At 40.7% G+C, this 10,995-nt stretch overlaps 1 protein-coding gene across 1 annotated transcript in view; it reads right to left on the reverse strand.

Moving 5' to 3' along the window:
- The window catches only part of MTUS2 (microtubule associated tumor suppressor candidate 2), a 655,860-nt gene extending 644,865 nt beyond the window's left edge, over positions 1–10,995 (reverse strand). Inside the window, exon 1 of the mRNA XM_011946935.1 lies at positions 10,745–10,995. The gene's annotated coding sequence lies outside the window, so the exon portion shown is untranslated. The remainder of the gene's footprint in view (positions 1–10,744) is intronic.

The following is a 10,995-nucleotide window of genomic DNA, read 5'->3' on the forward strand; positions in this document are numbered from 1 at the left end:
AGGAGAATGGCGTAAACCCGGGAGGCGGAGCTTGCAGTGAGCTGAGATCTGGTCACTGCACTCCAGCCTGGGCAACAGAGCGAGACTCCATCTCAAAAAAAAAAAAAAAAACTTGTTCTGTGACATAGTCTATTTTAAAGAATTTTCTAGAGGCATTTAAGAACAATGTGTATTCTGCTACCATTGGGTGAAGTGTTCTTTAGGTGTCTGTTAATTCCAGTTGGCTTATAAAGTTGCTCAAGCCTTTATTTCCTTGCTGATCTTCAGCAAAAAATAAGATCTTCTCAGTTTCAACCCATTATTGAAAATGAGGTATTGAGGCCAGGCACAGTGGCTCACACCTGTAATCCTAGCACTTGGAGAGGTGGAGGCAGGCAGATCACCTGAGCTCAGGAGTTTGAGACAAGCCTGGCCAACATAGCGAAAGCCTGTCTCTACTAAAAAAAAAAATATTTAAAAAAATAGCCAGGCATGGTGGCATGAACCTGTAGTCTCAGCTACTTGGGAAGCTGAGGCAAGAAAATCACTTGAACTCAGGAGGTCAAGGTTGCAGTGAGCCAAGATGGCACCACTGCACTCCAGCCTGGGCAACAGAGTGAGACTCTGACTCAAAAAAAAAAAAAAGAAAGAAAGAAAATGTGTACTGAAATCTCCAAATATTATTGTTGAGTTTTCTATTTCTTCTTTCAATTCTGTTTCTGCTTCACATACTTAGGGGATCTATTGTTAAATACATGTATGTTCAAACTGACTTCCTGAGAAACTGATCCCTTTAACAACAGCTAATGACCTTGTCTTCTGTAATAATTTTCAACTTACAATCTATTTCACTTTATATCCGTATAGCCGTTCCAGCTCTCCTTTTATTACTATGTTCATGTTATATCTTATTCTATTCTTTCACTTTCACAGTATTTGTGTCTTCATGTATAAAGTGAGTCTGGTGAATGGCATATAGTCCAGTCATGTTTATTTCATGTTTATTAATTCTGCCAATCTATGCCTTTTGACTAGAGTGTTTAGTCCATTTACATTTAAAGTAAAACCTAAAAATGGCAGGATTTTACATCTGCCATTTTGCTATTGGTTGTCTGTTACGTCTGATGTCTTTTTGTTCCTCCATTACTGCCCTCTTTCGTGTTAAATAGACATTTTTCAGTGTCTCATTTTCATTCTCGTTCTTTTACTATACATTTTTTAGTTATTTTCCTAGTGGTTTGTACTCTTTTATATTTACCTATACAATTACCTTTACTGCTACTCTTTATTTCTTCCTGTGGATTTGTGTTACTGACTTGTGTCCTTTAGTTACAAACTGAAAGATTACCTTTAATATTTCTTGCAGGGGCAGTCTGCAAGTGACAAATTCTCTGTTTTTGTTTTTCTGAGACATCTTAATCTTTCGTTCTTTTTCGAATAATACTTTTGCTGGGCATAGAATTCTTGATTGACAATTTTTTGTCTTTCAGCATTTTGAATACATTATTCCACTATCTTCTAGCCTCCAGTTTCTGATAAGAAGTCAGCTGCTAATCTTCCTGAAGATCCTCTGTACATGGTTACTCACTTCTCTCTTGCTGCTTGAGTTTTTGTCCCTTATTTCATCAAGTAGTCTTTCTGTCCCCTTTCTCTCATTCTTCTCCTTTTGAGATTTAAATTATATATATGTTGGTATTCATAATGGTATCCCATAAATCTGATGTTCTGTTCATTTCTCTTCATTCTTTTGACTTTCTGTTCCTCATAGTATATAATTTCAACTGATTTATTTTCAAGTTTGCTGATTCTTTCTGCTAATTCAAAACTGCTGATGAGCATCTCTAATAAATTTTTTTCATTTCAGTCACTGTACTTTTCAATTTCATTTCTATTTTATTCCTTTTTTAATAATTTCCCCCTCTTTACTGATATTCTCTATTTGATGAGACATCATTTTCCTACTTTAATTCTTCAGACAAGGTTTCCTTTAGCTCTTTGAACACATTTAAAATAGCAAATTTAAAATGTCTGTCTAATAAGTCCAGTATCTGGACTTTCTCAGGGATACTTTTGTTTTTCCTGTTACGGCCCATATGCTACTGCTTGTGTGTGTGGAAATTTTATGTTGAAAACTGGATTTAAAAAAATACGGCAACTCTAGAAATAGGATTCCACACTGCATAAAGGTTTGTTGTTACATTTGCTGCTATTATTGTTTCTATTGCTATTTCCCAAATTACGTAAAGTCCACTTTCTTTACCATGTTCAGCTGCTGAAGTCTAGCTTCAGTGGTCAGCTACTGATGGGACAGAGATTTCTGTCTTGAACCAATATATATTACAGCCTTTGCTGAGGGATTGTGTGTGTTGGGGGGTGGGGTACATGCTTTCAACACTCCAGGAGGTAGTTTACAACTCTTAGTCTTCTCTTCCTACTTTACTTATGCAAAGCCTCATTGTTAGTCTGAGATGACAGATTAAGGCCTTCTTAAGTATTTCTTGGACATACAGACACGGGCCTTCTAGATTCCAAAGACTATGTCAAAAGTTTTTAAAGCCCCCATAGATATCTCCTTTCCCAATGTTTCCTTTTAAGTTTTTTGGTTAACCCCAACTGGTGTCATTGCCTCAGGCAGCTGAGAGATTAAACAATTACTGCTGATTGTTTTCCACAAATGCCCCAGGGCTCTGCAAAACAAGCTCTGAGAATGGAGATTTTTAGGAAGCTTCTAGAGCAATCATATAGTGACAATTTTCTGAGACTGGGGATCTTGGAGGGCTGTAAACCTGTTTTGTTCCTTTCAGTGGCTTCTAGGCTATTAGTTGTTGTTTTTGGTTGTTTTTTTGTTTTTTTAGACAGAGTCCTGCTCTGTTAACCAGGCTGGACTGCAGTAGTGCGATCTCAGCTCACTGCAACCTCCACCTCCCACGTTCAAGTGATTCTCCTGCCTCAGCCTCCCAAGTAGCTGGGATTACATGCACACACCACCATGCCTGGCTAATTTTTTTTTTTTTTTTTTGTACTTTTAGTAGAGATGGGGTTTCGCCACATTGGCCAGGCTGGTCTCAAACTCCTGACCTCAAGCGATCTGCCCGCCTCGGCCTCCCAAAGTGCTAGGATTACAGGTGTGAGCCACTGCGCCTAGCTTAGGCTATTAGTTTTGAGGGCTACAATGGAGCTGCAGAGGAAAGAATGGGAATAAGGTAAGTTTAAAAATCACAAAGTTCACTGTTCTGAGATTCAGACCTTTTTCTTGAGTAAATATTCCTCAGATTGTTATAAACCCTTGCTTAATTTCCACCATTCTAAAACGGTTTATTTTGGTATTTTTGCCAGTGCTTTCATTGTTGTTGTGCAGGAGAGACTTTTCAGAATGTCTTTACTCCAATAATTCAGATGTGCTTCCAAGATAAGTAATATATTAATGCAATATTTTTAAGAAATCAAAATTAATGGGAAAAAATCCATGATGAACAAAATACTAAAACTTTAATTACAGATAGAATCAGTAACAGTGCTGTTCCCAACCAAACTGGAGCCTGTCACAAAAGGAAAAATCAGAAATACTGATCCTGTCTTCCTTTAAAATTTTGATATTTTGTTCATTATAGAGTTTCTGCATTAATCTTGATTTTCTAAACCGCATAAAATTTTTATTTCTATTACTGACTATCTTGGTGTCCCTTGAATTTGGTGCCTGAGGCAAGGCCTCAACTAGCCTCTCTCTAGTGCTGACCCTGGAGAAATGTGATTGCAGGCCACATTCCTGCTTTGCTATTCCCTAAACTGAGATATTAATGCTAAGTCACATTTATATTTTATTCCAATATCTTGCACCATTATCAAAATTAAAATCCTAAAATTTAGCAGAAAATTTTCAGTATAAAGTTTGGGGGTACAGGACAATGTATTTATATTAAAATAACTTCAAAATCTGCTAGTAGTGGCAAATTAGCTCACTCAATATAAAACTAATGACTACCTGCCAGTTAAACTAATATAATGTGGATTGAAAAAAAAAAAGAATACTTGCTAGAGTTTTCAGAAAACTACATGTAATGTTTGGCATGTTCACTGTACAAACTTCCAATGATAACACTAATAGAAAATGCATCGGGCTTAGAAACATCAATTTCAACCAGAATCATTCTGCTACATGATTTCAATGCTCAAATTAACTTCCCCTGAAATAAACTGATAGTAATATAAGAATTAGAAGCAAAAAATGTGTCTGGTTTAATACGTGGCAACACTTCCAACCTGAGAATACAATTATTTGTGTGTAGAAAAATACTGCCTGTCTTGAGAAGCTATTTTCAATGAGTAATGTTAAACAGCTTAGTACAAAGATAATTAATTCTGGATGATTTAAGATTACTTCTCCCATATTTACAGAGACGGCGTTCATGTTAAGTTTTCAGACTAGTACTTTGCAGTAGCAATCTGACGAAGTGTGGAAAATAAACTTCCCTATTAAGTGTTCATTATTTGCTTCTGCTGTTTTATTATCATTTATTGTAATCCACGGCTCTATATTCCTTGCTTTCTCTATGGTATTTTTGGGGAAAGCACTTAAAATCACTGTATCAATATCAGCCTGTTTCTGGACAAATGTATTTGCCTTATTACAGTCTTCATAGATACTAATGCACGATGTTGGCTTTTCATTTCTGCAAGGTGAGTCAAACTTTCTAAAGTCAGTATCAGGCAATCATCAACACTGGTTTGGCCCTAATCACATACACTTCTGACTTACCTATAGTGACTGTGTGTACACACTGTTTTGTTTTTCTATGGGAACTGAACATACGGGTGCAATGGGTCTACAGTAAACACAGTAAAAAGACTAACAAAGAGAGGACCTCAGAGATCAAATAGCCTATCCTCTCTGGGACAAGGGAAGTACATTTGGCTGAAATACAATAATCTTGTTCTTAAAATCTCTCAACAGATAAACAGTCTCTTCTCCTTCTATCTAGTCTAACTGATAAAAAATAGAAATAACGAGACCAAAGTAATCATTTTTTATTTTAACTATTCATTCATCTAACCATTTATTTTAAATTAAATTAAAATCATGTATTTTAAATTTATTGATTTATGTACCTATTTAGCAGATGATATGACCATCTATCTAGAAAATCCAAGGAAAATAACCACAAAAGAAGGTTATAATTAATAAGAGTTTGAAAAGTGCTTGGTTACATTACATTTTAGAATAGTTTTCTATATATCAATTATTGGTTATATGTAATTCAACATATAGAATATATACAACCAATTACAAGAAGGCCCATTTACAAAAGCTAAAGAAGAATATCAAATACCCAGGAATGACCTTAAGTCCCCCATTTTCCAAATACAATAGGGCATGTGAGAGAAGCTTGCAAAGTAAGAGACCGCATGAAGTCATGACAGGCACAGAGAAGAGAGTCAGGAACACCAGACTCCTATAAATGCCACCTCCCCAATGCCAGCTGCATATGTTCACTCAAGCTGCTGTGATGCTCCCTAACCACCGGCAAACAATCCAAGGAAACTCTGTATGAGAGATTTCTGTTTTGGTTGTTGAGTTTAAAATTGTTACAAGCTAACAGCTTAAAAAATGAAACAGCTATCCCATCCCGGTTCCATACCCCTGTCCCCATGAGTACACGAAGGCTGTAACTAAAAACCAGCAGACAGGCCCTGGCTGCAGTTCCCCAATGGCTTCTTCACCTTCTCCACTAAGAAATTCATGACAGCCTGTTGCCAGGTCCACGTGTGTGTGTGCACGCACGTGCGTGTGTCTGTGGTGTTCTGATTAGCAGATGTAGGGCAGCCATCTGGGCATGCAGGAGCCTCAGTCAATGTCTGCCTAATTTCCCCTCCTCAAACCCTAACCAACCCCAGTTGCCTATATAAGCTGGGGATTCTCTCCGGCTCAGTTCCACGCAGCAAGTTGTTCTAGGTTCTTGGTATTAAGACATTCCTCAAGCAAGAGCAGTGTGGTTCCCACTGTCCACATCTTTTATATATCATAGTTCCATTTGTTCCCAGGGTGACTGCAGGGAGTCCAGGCTGGAGTGACCTTGCCCCTTTCCTATGACAAGCCAGTAGGAGCCATCACTGAAAACATACACTCTCCCTCCCTGCTCGTATTCAGGTATGGTCTAGGCTGGATTCCGACGCCCTACGAGGCCCTCAGTTCCAAGCCACCACACTACTAAGGCCCCAAGAACACCACCAGTGTTCATGGGCAGACTCGGGTGGCTGGAGCGGGGGATAGGACTGCTGTCGGGAGGAAAGCTGGCCATGAGCGTGAGATCCCCCACTGCGGCCTGCAGCTGCCTCCCTGCTCCCCACCAATGCAGGCTGCACTCTGGTCAGGCGGTTCACTCTTCCATCTCCTTTAGGGCTCTGCTCAACATCTCCTCTCAGTGAGGCGTCCCCCGACCACACTACTTGAAAGAGCAATTCCCCATCTCCCACTCCTGCTCCCCCGTCTCTGATTTATTTTCTCCACAGCACTCTCCATACCTAATATATTAAGTACTTAACCTCATCTGATTCATTCCATTATACTGTAAGTTCCTCAAGGGTACAGTTTTTCTACGTTTTGTTTGCTGCTCTATACCTAACATGTAGACCAGTGCCTGGCCTATGGTGACACTCAAACTTTTTTGTTGGCTGGTGTGGGGAAAAAAAAAAAAAAAATCTGGACACTGGTTGAAGGCAGTCAGGACAGATTTTACTCCGTACTACTGCAGTGAGAGAAAGAGACTTCAGTATAGAGCTGAGCTCAACTCCGATTCAGGTAGAGGTGACTGGGTGTTTTAAAGAGAGAATGAGGAACTAGCAAAGAAAAATGAGAATGTGTGTGGGCTCAAGCAGGGTCAAGGACATAGAATATTACAGCTAGCAGACCAGGTTTGCCTGGTTTGCCAATGAGACTACGCCATCTGTGACTGCTAAATGTCACTTGTCAAAGTTAAGCTCCTACCCACCTACAGAGACTAGAGGACAGAGCCCTATCCTCCCTGATGATTACACGTCAAAGGAATGGCTTACAGACACTGAGGAAGACACTCCAGGTGGTAGGAGATACACATATATCTCAAAGGCACAGAGAAAGAATTACAATTGTAAGTTTTTAATAAACGATCTAACAAAATGAAAGTCAGGGGCCTATTATCATTTGTGTGGGCTAGAACAAGACAAATGCTTTGGGGCAGCCTTGAGCTTTTGTAGGCAGGAACGCAAGTGAAGCTGGGTCATCCCAGGAACATGGCCTTAGGCTGCTAGATGCCATGTTATCAGGTGTGGCTGTGTCCCCACCCAAATGTCATCATGAATTATAATTCCCATGATCCCCATACGTCATAAGAGGGACTAGGTGGGAGGTAATTGAATCATGGGGGCGATGACCCTCATGCTGTTCCCGATAGTAAGTTCTCATGAGATCTGATGGTTTTATAAGGTGTTCTCCCCCTTTTGCTCATTATTCTCTCCTGCTGCCATGTGAAGAAGGACATGTTTGCTTCCCCTTCCACAATGATTGTAAGTTTCCTGAGGCCTCCCCAGCCATGCTGAACTATGAGTCAATTAAACCTCTTTCCTTTATAAATTACCCAGTCTCGGGCATGTCTTTATCAGCAGGGTGAGAACAGGCTAATACACCATGTGACAGTGTTTTCAGATCCCTCGGAGGGTGGGAGCACAGACAAAATTGTTTGTGTTGAAAACTGCAGTTCTTACAGGCCAAGGTTGAGGCCCAGTTGAGAAGAGGGCTCATTGGAACCTGGCTAAAGTTTGGTCAAAAAGAGAGTCTCTGTGGATGGGTGGGTGGATGGTAGATAGATGACTGATGGATGGATAATTGATAGACGAGGTATATGGGTTGGTGAGAAGGGTCAAGATGATAAGATCTGAAGGCACCCACATTCACACAGGAAGTAGAAATCATTTCAGAGAAAAGGGGAAACTCCTTGACTCTTTTCAACAATTCGTTTCAAACATGTGTGTGGTGGATACTATAAGCCTCCCACTTGCTCATAAAAACTGCTAATGGGAACAAGCTGATATTCATCTAGTCCTTCCAAACATGCATTTGTTTCCTGTAGGATATTTTCCAGGAATGAATTTGTTTGCTCACTGTTGAAAATTCATATTAGAGACCAATCCTAACAAGCTTACAGAAGGCTCTCCTATGGAGCTGATGCTATCTGTTCCTATTAACATTTTATTAATGAAGCATCTTTCAGCAGGGTTTTTTCCTTCCTTTCCGCCTGGCATCCTGCCTCTGAGAGGAGGAAAAGCTTTAACCCACTTTCCTCCCTTCCGCACCCCGTTTCCACCCTTCTCCACGTCCAGCTCACACACTGATCCAAAACAGTCTCATGCGTGTGAGATTACGAGGCAAGGAACTGGTTCTCCAGGTAAGTGCCTGATTTCAGAGGCTCCACACAGCCCTAGGTTACAGCAGTTTGCATTTTCTCAGCAAGGCAACTATGATATTGTACAGATTCTTTTTTTTATCTTTTCAGATGACAAAAATTATATTAAGAATAGGCAATTTTGTAAGTTAATATCTGAAGATAAGTTGGAGCCTGGGATAGCTGCACGGTCTGTGGAACCTTGGGTTTATATAATTGTGGGGTGGGAAGGTAGAAAGAGTACTCTCCCTATTTTTAAAAAAATCCAAAAGTACAAATACAAACTCAGGGATGACCACATGAACACACTGCCAGTGCCCCTCGCAGAGGGCTCCGAAGAAGCCTGTGTGAGGGAGGGACCTGAGGCTTAGGTTCATTAGCTCCCCAGTCGATCTGCCGCTGCTGGAGATAGAAAGGACTAGAGAGGTTTCTGCCACAGCATTCAAATCTCCAGAAAATCGCTAAGCAGAACAGTCTTCTATTACATCAATCCCCCAGACACTATTCTTACCTCTCGTTCACAAACCACCATCCCTGCTGTTCCCTCTAATTTGCCAACAGCAATTCATTATAAAAGTGTGTATGCCGGAGTGGGTTTGGGCATCCTCCCGGATTTTGGCTTTAACAGTCTAGTTCCGTGTCAATTATGTAATAGCCAAAACAGGGAGTTTAATGGAGTACCAAAAGCACAGTCAGAGTTCTTACATAAGCCTTCATAAACCATCCATAAGATCTGCTTCTAGATTTGGATATTTGGGATTACATAAGGAAGACAGAAAACATTGACTCAGAGGCCAGGTTTCTTTCTGACCTAAAAACAATAAAAGCTTTTTGCACTTCATTTACTAGTTCACAGTAATATAGTAAGTTTTTAATTTGATACGGAAAATAATCTTTCCTATGACTTACTGTACCGTGTAAACATAAAGGAATCCTGACACTACTACTCAACTTTCATTGGTACTTCCGCAAATGAAATACATATCACTTAAGATTCCCAAAAGTATTCTACACGGAATTATGGGTCCCTGATAAACATCAACTACTCTTTGCAGGAAAAACAATAAAGAGCATTTAGCCAAAACACGAAAGTCCACATGCTGTAGTTCTTTGATGTGTCCCCTTTCCAATACCATTTTTTTCTTCCCATGTTTCTAACAACGCATTTTTGACTTACCTTAAACCACTGTAGCAACACCATAGGCTACAAAGTGACAAAACAATGCTCCACAATGCGTCTCACCCCTTGCTACACGTTAGAATCACCAGGAAAGCTTTTTCACATTATAGGTATCAAGGCATCACCCCAAACCAATTAAAACAGAATACTGGGTGGAGGGGGGACAAGGGGTCTTCCCAGCCATCAGTATATCTGATGTTTTCTACTTTTGTATTTTTACCTGAAACAAATAGCCATAAATGTGAGTACTGGTTTTGGGGCCTGTGGAAAGGCAAGGGAAAGAGAGACACACCTTTAATAACCGGCAACTCATTATTACCACATTTCCATCAGAGATAAAAATAAAATCATTCAATAGTTTGAAAACTAGAAAGGATACACGTAGGATCTTTTTACCAATAAGTAGTCAAAGAATTCTCACCAATTCATAATAGACTTTACAAAACCAATTTTTCAATGCTTTACAATTTTATCTAATGACTTTTTTTAATATAGGGTCCTATATTATCTCAAAAGGGTACCTCAAGCTAAAACCACTGCTTATCTCCAAGTAAACTTAAAGCATGACACTGTCTTCTTAGGTGCTCTGGCAATCACACATAACTTTACCAATGAGCAAATATTTTTTTAAGCACTTATATAACGGAGAGTACAGGCGCCTTTGGTATCCTGCCAAGAGTACTTCTTTCCGTGTTTGTATTTAAAATAGAATGGTAGTAACATCACTTGTGTGCCTGTAATTCCTTCTGTGCACAGGCTCAGAATGAAAAAAAAATGGATGTAGCAAGCCGCTTCACTGCTTTACCATTATAAAGCTTGAAGGAAATAACACACTCATACTAAATTAAGACGAAGACTCAGACCAAATTATCCAAAGCTGGGGGTGGGTAGGGGAGAACTCGCTTTAACTAACCTACCAACGCCTCTAAAGCAGGGGGTGTTGAACCTGGCAGCACGCGAAGGTGCCAAAAGAGCTGCAGTCCCTCAACCAGAGCAGGTGATGTGGGCAGGAAGCATCAGCGCTCCGGAGACGAGAGGCCGAAACAGCCTGGCGCTGCCCCGAGCCCGGCTGCGCGCTCCCCAACTCCGCGCACCTGTCTCCGGCGGGTCCAGAGGGCGGGCAACAGAGCCAGCCGACCCCGCCGGACAGTGCAGCAGAGGATTCGCTCACCTGCGTCGAAAAGAGCCAAGAAAGATGTAATGTCCAAGAGGCCACCACTGCCCTCACCGAGACGCTCATCCCGGGCCAGGTTCCGCCACGCTGCTTCCTCCTCCTCTCCAGCTCGAGTTTTCTATTTACCGACAGGTATGTACTCCGCTAAGCGGTCAAGCGTTTCCGCAGAAGGGAGAAGATAAACTTACCCTGAGAGCCGGCGGCGGCGCAGGTGGAGCGCGAGAGGCGCCCCCGCACCTGGAGCAGCC

Source organism: Colobus angolensis, unplaced genomic scaffold (genome assembly GCF_000951035.1).
Source record: "Colobus angolensis palliatus isolate OR3802 unplaced genomic scaffold, Cang.pa_1.0 Scaffold255, whole genome shotgun sequence".
Lineage (NCBI taxonomy): Eukaryota > Metazoa > Chordata > Mammalia > Primates > Cercopithecidae > Colobus > Colobus angolensis.